Source organism: Nerophis lumbriciformis, unplaced genomic scaffold (genome assembly GCF_033978685.3).
Source record: "Nerophis lumbriciformis unplaced genomic scaffold, RoL_Nlum_v2.1 HiC_scaffold_108, whole genome shotgun sequence".
Taxonomy (NCBI): Eukaryota; Metazoa; Chordata; class Actinopteri; order Syngnathiformes; family Syngnathidae; genus Nerophis; species Nerophis lumbriciformis.
The window spans coordinates 90,001-100,061 of NW_027316636.1; positions in this window are offsets into that span (position 1 = coordinate 90,001).

Sequence of the window (10,061 nt, forward strand, 5' to 3'; positions counted from 1 at the left end):
TCCAAAAAAAAGGCGTGAATTTGACTAAGTGCCTAGGAGCATTTCCCTTTAAGAAGGCCGACGTGCTATGGTTCTCCACCCGGGTACGGAAAGCAAAATTAGTCCCTCTCCTCGCTGGAAGTCCAAAAAAAAGGCGTGAATTTGACTAAGTGCCTAGGAGGATGTCCCTTTAAGAAGGCTGACCTGCTATGGTTCTCCACCCGGGTACGGAAAGCAAAATTAGTCCCTCTCCTCGCTGGAAGTCCAAAAAAAAGGCGTAAATTTGACTAAGTGCCTAGGAGGATGTCCCTTTAAGAAGGCCGACGTGCTATGGTTCTCCACCCGGGTACGGAAAGCAAAATTAGTCCCTCTCCTCGCTGGAAGTCCAAAAAAAAGGCGTGAATTTGACTAAGTGCCTAGGAGGATGTCCCTTTAAGAAGGCTGACCTGCTATGGTTCTCCACCCGGGTACGGAAAGCAAAATTAGTCCCTCTCCTCGCTGGAAGTCCAAAAAAAAGGCGTAAATTTGACTAAGTGCCTAGGAGGATGTCCCTTTAAGAAGGCCGACGTGCTATGGTTCTCCACCTGGGTCAGGAACGCAAAATTGTCCCTCTCCTCGCTGGAAGTCCAAAAAAAAGGCGTGAATTTGACTAAGTGCCTAGGAGGATGTCCCTTTAAGAAGGCCGACCTGCTATGGTTCTCCACCTGGGTCAGGAAAGCAAAATTGTCCCTCTCCTCGCTGGAAGTCCAAAAAAAGGTGTAAATTTGACTAAGTGCCTAGGAGGATGTCCCTTTAAGAAGGCCGACGTGCTATGGTCCTCCACCTGGGTCAGGAACGCAAAATTGTCCCTCTCCTCGCTGGAAGTCCAAAAAAAAGGCGTAAATTTGACTAAGTGCCTAGGAGCATGTCCCTTTAAGAAGGCCGACCTGCTATGGTTCTCCACCTGGGTCAGGAACGCCAAATTGTCCCTCTCCTCGCTGGAAGTCCAAAAAAAAGGCGTGAATTTGACTAAGTGCCTAGGAGGATGTCCCTTTAAGAAGGCCGACGTGCTATGGTTCGCCACCTGGGTCAGGAAAGCAAAATTGTCCCTCTCCTCGCTGGAAGTCCAAAAAAAAAAGGTGTAAATTTGACTAAGTGTCTAGGAGCATTTCCCTTTAAGAAGGCCGACCTGCTATGGTTCTCCACCTGGGTCAGGAACGCCAAATTGTCCCTCTCCTCGCTGGAAGTCCAAAAAAAAGGCGTGAATTTGACTAAGTGCCTAGGAGCATTTCCCTTTAAGAAGGCCGACGTGCTATGGTTCTCCACCCGGGTACGGAAAGCAAAATTAGTCCCTCTCCTCGCTGGAAGTCCAAAAAAAAGGCGTAAATTTGACTAAGTGCCTAGGAGGATGTCCCTTTACGAAGGCTGACCTGCTATGGTTCTCCACCCGGGTGCGGAAAGCAAAATTAGTCCCTCTCCTCGCTGGAAGTCCAAAAAAAAGGCGGAAATTTGACTAAGTGCCTAGGAGGATGTCCCTTTAAGAAGGCTGACCTGCTATGGTTCTCCACCCGGGTGCGGAAAGCAAAATTAGTCCCTCTCCTCGCTGGAAGTCCAAAAAAAAGGCGTAAATTTGACTAAGTGCCTAGGAGCATTTCCCTTTAAGAAGGCCGACCTGCTATGGTTCTCCACCCGGGTCCGGAACTCAAAATTAGTCCCTCTCCTAGTTGGAAGTCATCAAAAAAAGGCGGAAATTTGACTAAGTGCCATCATTTTAGAGTACCAGGACTATAGCTGGGGAATTGGAGCCCTCTGGTGGACACTCGCTGCAAATGCACCCTGAATTAAACACATTATTTCCAGTTCTTTTGGTGTTCCCGGGGAATGAGAGGCCTTTTGTGGGCCAGAAAGAGTGGGGGACCCTTGGAGCCCCTATTTTCAGACAGTTTGGCTTATTTCGGTGACGCCGGGGCGTCCATCAGGTCTTCCCGGGGAATGAGAGGCCTTTTGTGGCCATATGTCAACAAAAGAGTGGGGAAATGGAGCCCTCCGGTGGACTCCCGCTGCAAATGCACCCCCCAAATTAAATACATTAATTCCAGGCCTTTTGGGGCCCTATATTCAGACGGTGTGTAGCCCTCCAGTGGACTCCCGCCTCCAATGCACCCCCCAAATTAAAGACATCACCCCCCAAATTAAAGGCATCATTTCCAGTTCTTTTGGGGCCCTATTTTCAGACAGTTTGGCGTATTTCCTTGACGCCGGGGAGTCCTACAGGTGTTCCCGGGGAATGAGAGGCCTTTTGTGGGCCAGAAAGAGTGGGGAACCCTTGGAGCCCCTATTTTCAGACAGTTTGGCTTATTTCGGTGACGCCGGGGCGTCCATCAGGTCTTCCCGGGGAATGAGAGGCCTTTTGTGGCCATATGTCAACAAAAGAGTGGGGAAATGGAGCCCTCCGGTGGACTCCCGCTGCAAATGCACCCCCCAAATTAAATACATTAATTCCAGGCCTTTTGGGGCCCTATATTCAGACGGTGTGGAGCCCTCCAGTGGACTCCCGCCTCCAATGCACCCCCATAATTATAGACATCACCCCCCAAATTAAAGGCATCATTTCCAGTTCTTTTGGGCCCCTATTTTCAGACGGTTTGGCGTATTTCCTTGACGCCGGGGAGTCCTACAGGTGTTCCCGGGGAATGAGAGGCCTTTTGTGGGCCAGAAAGAGTGGGGAACACTTGGAGCCCCTATTTTCAGACAGTTTGCCGTATTTCGGTGACGCCGGGGCGTCCATCAGGTCTTCCCGGGGAATGTGAGGCCTTTCGTGGGCCATATTTTCAGACAGATTGGCCTGTTTCAGTGACGCCGAGGCGTCCATCAGGTCTTCCCGGGGAGTGTGAGGCCTTTTGGGGCCCTATTTTCAGACAGAAAAAAAAGAAAAGTAACCCTTACACTACAAATGACAGCGGGGAAACGCCCCCCCAGCAAAGTCACAGGGGAAGTGGGGTAGACAAGTGGAGAGTGTCTGGGGGAAAGTCCACAAAATGATCAAAAATCACACACAGGTACGAGTGCCACAAGTCCCGCCGCGTCCCACCCGAGTCCGAGGTGCCCCCCACATGCCCAAAACGCACCCAGCAAAGGCGCACTGTGATTGGGAAGAAAAGTTGGAAAAGTGGGCAAAAGTCCGGAAAAATGACCAAAAACCACACCCAGGTTAGAGCCCCACACGTCCTGCAGTCGCACCCGAGTCCTGGGATGCCCAACATGTCCAAAAAAATCAAAAAAAGCCCAAAAAATCAAAAAAATCCCCGGGCCGTATCTTGGACGCCGGCGTACCGCGTTCGGCCCTCGTGCCGTAGTTTGGCGACCGATTGTAAAAATTTGCCGCGACCGGCTAGTTTTTTTCCTTGGAGTAAATAGAGAGTAGATCCAGCAGAAAATATGCACTATAAACAAAGAGAGGGAGTTTGGAGGGGGGGCAAAAACGCCCTCTTGGAACTTAGTCCCGCCGCGTTCCACCAGTGTCTCGGGGTGCCTACAATGTCCACAACTTACCCAGCAAAGGCGCACTGTGATTGGGAAGAAAAGTTGGGAAAGTGGGCAAAAGTCCCGAATTTGGTCCAAAATCACACCCAGGTTCGAGTCCCACAAGTCCCGCCGCGTTCCACCAGTGTCTCGGGGTGCCTACAATGTCCACAACGCACCCAGCAAAGGCGCACTGTGATTGGGAAGAAAAGTTGGGAAAGTGGGCAAAAGTCCCGAATTTGGTCCAAAATCACACCCAGGTTCGAGTCCCACAAGTCCCGCCGCGTTCCACCAGGGTTCCGGGGTGCCTACAATGTCCACAACGCACCCAGCAAAGGCGCACTGTGATTGGGAAGAAAAGTTGGGAAAGTGGGCAAAAGTCCCGAATTTGGTCCAAAATCACACCCAGGTTCGAGTCCCACAAGTCCCGCCGCGTTCCACCAGTGTCTCGGGGTGCCTACAATGTCCACAACGCACCCAGCAAAGGCGCACTGTGATTGGGAAGAAAAGTTGGGAAAGTGGGCAAAAGTCCCGAATTTGGTCCAAAATCACACCCAGGTTCGAGTCCCACAAGTCCCGCCGCGTTCCACCAGGGTTCCGGGGTGCCTACAATGCCTAAGACGCACCCAGCAAAGGCGCACTGTGATTGGGAAGAAAAGTTGGGAAAGTGGGCAAAAGTCCCGAATTTGGTCCAAAATCACACCCAGGTTCGAGTCCCACAAGTCCCGCCGCGTTCCACCAGGGTTCCGGGGTGCCTACAATGTCCACAACTTACCCAGCAAAGGCGCACTGTGATTGGGAAGAAAAGTTGGGAAAGTGGGCAAAAGTCCCGAATTTGGTCCAAAATCACACCCAGGTTCGAGTCCCACAAGTCCCGCCGCGTTCCACCAGTGTCTCGGGGTGCCTACAATGTCCACAACGCACCCAGCAAAGGCGCACTGTGATTGGGAAGAAAAGTTGGGAAAGTGGGCAAAAGTCCCGAATTTGGTCCAAAATCACACCCAGGTTCGAGTCCCACAAGTCCCGCCGCGTTCCACCAGGGTTCCGGGGTGCCTACAATGTCCACAACTTACCCAGCAAAGGCGCACTGTGATTGGGAAGAAAAGTTGGGAAAGTGGGCAAAAGTCCCGAATTTGGTCCAAAATCACACCCAGGTTCGAGTCCCACAAGTCCCGCCGCGTTCCACCAGTGTCTCGGGGTGCCTACAATGTCCACGACGCACCCAGCAAAGGCGCACTGTGATTGGGAAGAAAAGTTGGGAAAGTGGGCAAAAGTCCCGAATTTGGTCCAAAGTCACACCCAGGTTCGAGTCCCACAAGTCCCGCCGCGTTCCACCAGGGTTCCGGGGTGCCTACAATGTCCACAACGCACCCAGCAAAGGCGCACTGTGATTGGGAAGAAAAGTTGGGAAAGTGGGCAAAAGTCCCGAATTTGATCCAAAAGCACACCCAGGTTCGAGTCCCACAAGTCCCGCCGCGTTCCACCAGGGTTCCGGGGTGCCTACAATGTCCACGACGCACCCAGCAAAGGCGCACTGTGATTGGGAAGAAAAGTTGGGAAAGTGGGCAAAAGTCCCGAATTTGGTCCAAAATCACACCCAGGTTCGAGTCCCACAAGTCCCGCCGCGTTCCACCGGTGTCTCGGGGGTGCCTGGCATGTCCACAACTTACCCAGCAAAGGCGCACTGTGATTGGGAAGAAAAGTTGGGAAAGTGGGCAAAAGTCCCGAATTTGGTCCAAAATCACACCCAGGTTCGAGTCCCACAAGTCCCGCCGCGTTCCACCAGTGTCTCGGGGTGCCTGGCATGTCCACAACGCACCCAGCAAAGGCGCACTGTGATTGGGAAGAAAAGTTGGGAAAGTGGGCAAAAGTCCCGAATTTGGTCCAAAATCACACCCAGGTTCGAGTCCCACAAGTCCCGCCGCGTTCCACCAGGGTTGCGGGGTGCCTGACATGTCCACGACGCACCCAGCAAAGGCGCACTGTGATTGGGAAGAAAAGTTGGGAAAGTGGGCAAAAGTCCCGAATTTGGTCCAAAATCACACCCAGGTTCGAGTCCCACAAGTCCCGCCGCGTTCCACCAGTGTCTCGGGGTGCCTACAATGTCCACAACGCACCCAGCAAAGGCGCACTGTGATTGGGAAGAAAAGTTGGGAAAGTGGGCAAAAGTCCCGAATTTGGTCCAAAATCACACCCAGGTTCGAGTCCCACAAGTCCCGCCGCGTTCCACCAGGGTTCCGGGGTGCCTACAATGTCCACAACGCACCCAGCAAAGGCGCACTGTGATTGGGAAGAAAAGTTGGGAAAGTGGGCAAAAGTCCCGAATTTGGTCCAAAATCACACCCAGGTTCGAGTCCCACAAGTCCCGCCGCGTTCCACCAGTGTCTCGGGGTGCCTACAATGTCCACAACGCACCCAGCAAAGGCGCACTGTGATTGGGAAGAAAAGTTGGGAAAGTGGGCAAAAGTCCCGAATTTGGTCCAAAATCACACCCAGGTTCGAGTCCCACAAGTCCCGCCGCGTTCCACCAGGGTTCCGGGGTGCCTACAATGCCTAAGACGCACCCAGCAAAGGCGCACTGTGATTGGGAAGAAAAGTTGGGAAAGTGGGCAAAAGTCCCGAATTTGGTCCAAAATCACACCCAGGTTCGAGTCCCACAAGTCCCGCCGCGTTCCACCAGGGTTCCGGGGTGCCTACAATGTCCACAACTTACCCAGCAAAGGCGCACTGTGATTGGGAAGAAAAGTTGGGAAAGTGGGCAAAAGTCCCGAATTTGGTCCAAAATCACACCCAGGTTCGAGTCCCACAAGTCCCGCCGCGTTCCACCAGTGTCTCGGGGTGCCTACAATGTCCACAACGCACCCAGCAAAGGCGCACTGTGATTGGGAAGAAAAGTTGGGAAAGTGGGCAAAAGTCCCGAATTTGGTCCAAAATCACACCCAGGTTCGAGTCCCACAAGTCCCGCCGCGTTCCACCAGGGTTCCGGGGTGCCTACAATGTCCACAACTTACCCAGCAAAGGCGCACTGTGATTGGGAAGAAAAGTTGGGAAAGTGGGCAAAAGTCCCGAATTTGGTCCAAAAGCACACCCAGGTTCGAGTCCCACAAGTCCCGCCGCGTTCCACCAGTGTCTCGGGGTGCCTACAATGTCCACAACGCACCCAGCAAAGGCGCACTGTGATTGGGAAGAAAAGTTGGGAAAGTGGGCAAAAGTCCCGAATTTGGTCCAAAATCACACCCAGGTTCGAGTCCCACAAGTCCCGCCGCGTTCCACCAGGGTTCCGGGGTGCCTACAATGTCCACGACGCACCCAGCAAAGGCGCACTGTGATTGGGAAGAAAAGTTGGGAAAGTGGGCAAAAGTCCCGAATTTGGTCCAAAATCACACCCAGGTTCGAGTCCCACAAGTCCCGCCGCGTTCCACCAGGGTTCCGGGGTGCCTACAATGTCCACGACGCACCCAGCAAAGGCGCACTGTGATTGGGAAGAAAAGTTGGGAAAGTGGGCAAAAGTCCCGAATTTGGTCCAAAATCACACCCAGGTTCGAGTCCCACAAGTCCCGCCGCGTTCCACCAGTGTCTCGGGGCGCCTACAATGTCCACAACGCACCCAGCAAAGGCGCACTGTGATTGGGAAGAAAAGTTGGGAAAGTGGGCAAAAGTCCCGAATTGGATCCAAAATCACACCCAGGTTCGAGTCCCACAAGTCCCGCCGCGTTCCACCAGGGTTCCGGGGTGCCTACAATGTCCACAACTTACCCAGCAAAGGTGCACTGTGATTGGGAAGAAAAGTTGGGAAAGTGGGCAAAAGTCCCGAATTTTATCCAAAATCACACCCAGGTTCGAGTCCCGCAAGTCCCGCCGCGTTCCACCAGGGTTCCGGGGTGCCTACAATGTCCACAACGCACCCAGCAAAGGCGCACTGTGATTGGGAAGAAAAGTTGGGAAAGTGGGCAAAAGTCCCGAATTTGGTCCAAAATCACACCCAGGTTCGAGTCCCACAAGTCCCGCCGCGTTCCACCAGGGTTCCGGGGTGCCTACAATGTCCACAACGCACCCAGCAAAGGCGCACTGTGATTGGGAAGAAAAGTTGGGAAAGTGGGCAAAAGTCCCGAATTTGGTCCAAAATCACACCCAGGTTCGAGTCCCACAAGTCCCGCCGCGTTCCACCAGGGTTCCGGGGTGCCTACAATGTCCACAACGCACCCAGCAAAGGCGCACTGTGATTGGGAAGAAAAGTTGGGAAAGTGGGCAAAAGTCCCGAATTTGGTCCAAAATCACACCCAGGTTCGAGTCCCACAAGTCCCGCCGCGTTCCACCAGGGTTCCGGGGTGCCTACAATGTCCACAACGCACCCAGCAAAGGCGCACTGTGATTGGGAAGAAAAGTTGGGAAAGTGGGCAAAAGTCCCGAATTTGGTCCAAAATCACACCCAGGTTCGAGTCCCACAAGTCCCGCCGCGTTCCACCAGGGTTCCGGGGTGCCTACAATGTCCACGACGCACCCAGCAAAGGCGCACTGTGATTGGGAAGAAAAGTTGGGAAAGTGGGCAAAAGTCCCGAATTTGGTCCAAAATCACACCCAGGTTCGAGTCCCACAAGTCCCGCCGCGTTCCACCAGGGTTCCGGGGTGCCTACAATGTCCACAACGCACCCAGCAAAGGCGCACTGTGATTGGGAAGAAAAGTTGGGAAAGTGGGCAAAAGTCCCGAATTTGGTCCAAAATCACACCCAGGTTCGAGTCCCACAAGTCCCGCCGCGTTCCACCAGTGTCTCGGGGTGCCTACAATGTCCACAACGCACCCAGCAAAGGCGCACTGTGATTGGGAAGAAAAGTTGGGAAAGTGGGCAAAAGTCCCGAATTTGGTCCAAAATCACACCCAGGTTCCAGTCCCACAAGTCCCGCCGCGTTCCACCAGTGTCTCGGGGTGCCTACAATGTCCACAACGCACCCAGCAAAGGTGCACTGTGATTGGGAAGAAAAGTTGGGAAAGTGGGCAAAAGTCCCGAATTTTATCCAAAATCACACCCAGGTTCGAGTCCCACAAGTCCCGCCGCGTTCCACCAGGGTTCCGGGGTGCCTACAATGTCCACAACTTACCCAGCAAAGGCGCACTGTGAGTGGGGAGAAAAGTTGGGAAAGTGGGCAAAAGTCCCGAATTTGGTCCAAAATCACACCCAGGTTCGAGTCCCACAAGTCCCGCCGCGTTCCACCAGGGTTCCGGGGTGCCTACAATGTCCACAACGCACCCAGCAAAGGCGCACTGTGATTGGGAAGAAAAGTTGGGAAAGTGGGCAAAAGTCCCGAATTTGGTCCAAAATCACACCCAGGTTCGAGTCCCACAAGAAAAGTCCCGAATTTGGTCCAAAATCACACCCAGGTTCGAGTCCCGCAAGTCCCGCCGCGTTCCATCAGAGTGCCGGGGTGCCTACAATGTCCACAACGCACCCAGCAAAGGCGCACTGTGATTGGGAAGAAAAGTTGGGAAAGTGGGCAAAAGTCCCGAATTCGGTCCAAAATCACACCCAGGTTCGAGTCCCACAAGTCCCGCCGCGTTCCACCAGGGTTCCGGGGTGCCTACAATGTCCACGACGCACCCAGCAAAGGCGCACTGTGATTGGGAAGAAAAGTTGGGAAAGTGGGCAAAAGTCCCGAATTTGGTCCAAAATCACACCCAGGTTCGAGTCCCACAAGTCCCGCCGCGTTCCACCAGTGTCTCGGGGTGCCTACAATGTCCACAACGCACCCAGCAAAGGCGCACTGTGATTGGGAAGAAAAGTTGGGAAAGTGGGCAAAAGTCCCGAATTTGGTCCAAAATCACACCCAGGTTCGAGTCCCACAAGTCCCGCCGCGTTCCACCAGGGTTCCGGGGTGCCTACAATGCCTAAGACGCACCCAGCAAAGGCGCACTGTGATTGGGAAGAAAAGTTGGGAAAGTGGGCAAAAGTCCCGAATTTGGTCCAAAATCACACCCAGGTTCGAGTCCCACAAGTCCCGCCGCGTTCCACCAGGGTTCCGGGGTGCCTACAATGTCCACAACTTACCCAGCAAAGGCGCACTGTGATTGGGAAGAAAAGTTGGGAAAGTGGGCAAAAGTCCCGAATTTGGTCCAAAATCACACCCAGGTTCGAGTCCCACAAGTCCCGCCGCGTTCCACCAGTGTCTCGGGGTGCCTACAATGTCCACAACGCACCCAGCAAAGGCGCACTGTGATTGGGAAGAAAAGTTGGGAAAGTGGGCAAAAGTCCCGAATTTGGTCCAAAATCACACCCAGGTTCGAGTCCCACAAGTCCCGCCGCGTTCCACCAGGGTTCCGGGGTGCCTACAATGTCCACAACTTACCCAGCAAAGGCGCACTGTGATTGGGAAGAAAAGTTGGGAAAGTGGGCAAAAGTCCCGAATTTGGTCCAAAAGCACACCCAGGTTCGAGTCCCACAAGTCCCGCCGCGTTCCACCAGTGTCTCGGGGTGCCTACAATGTCCACAACGCACCCAGCAAAGGCGCACTGTGATTGGGAAGAAAAGTTGGGAAAGTGGGCAAAAGTCCCGAATTTGGTCCAAAATCACACCCAGGTTCGAGTCCCA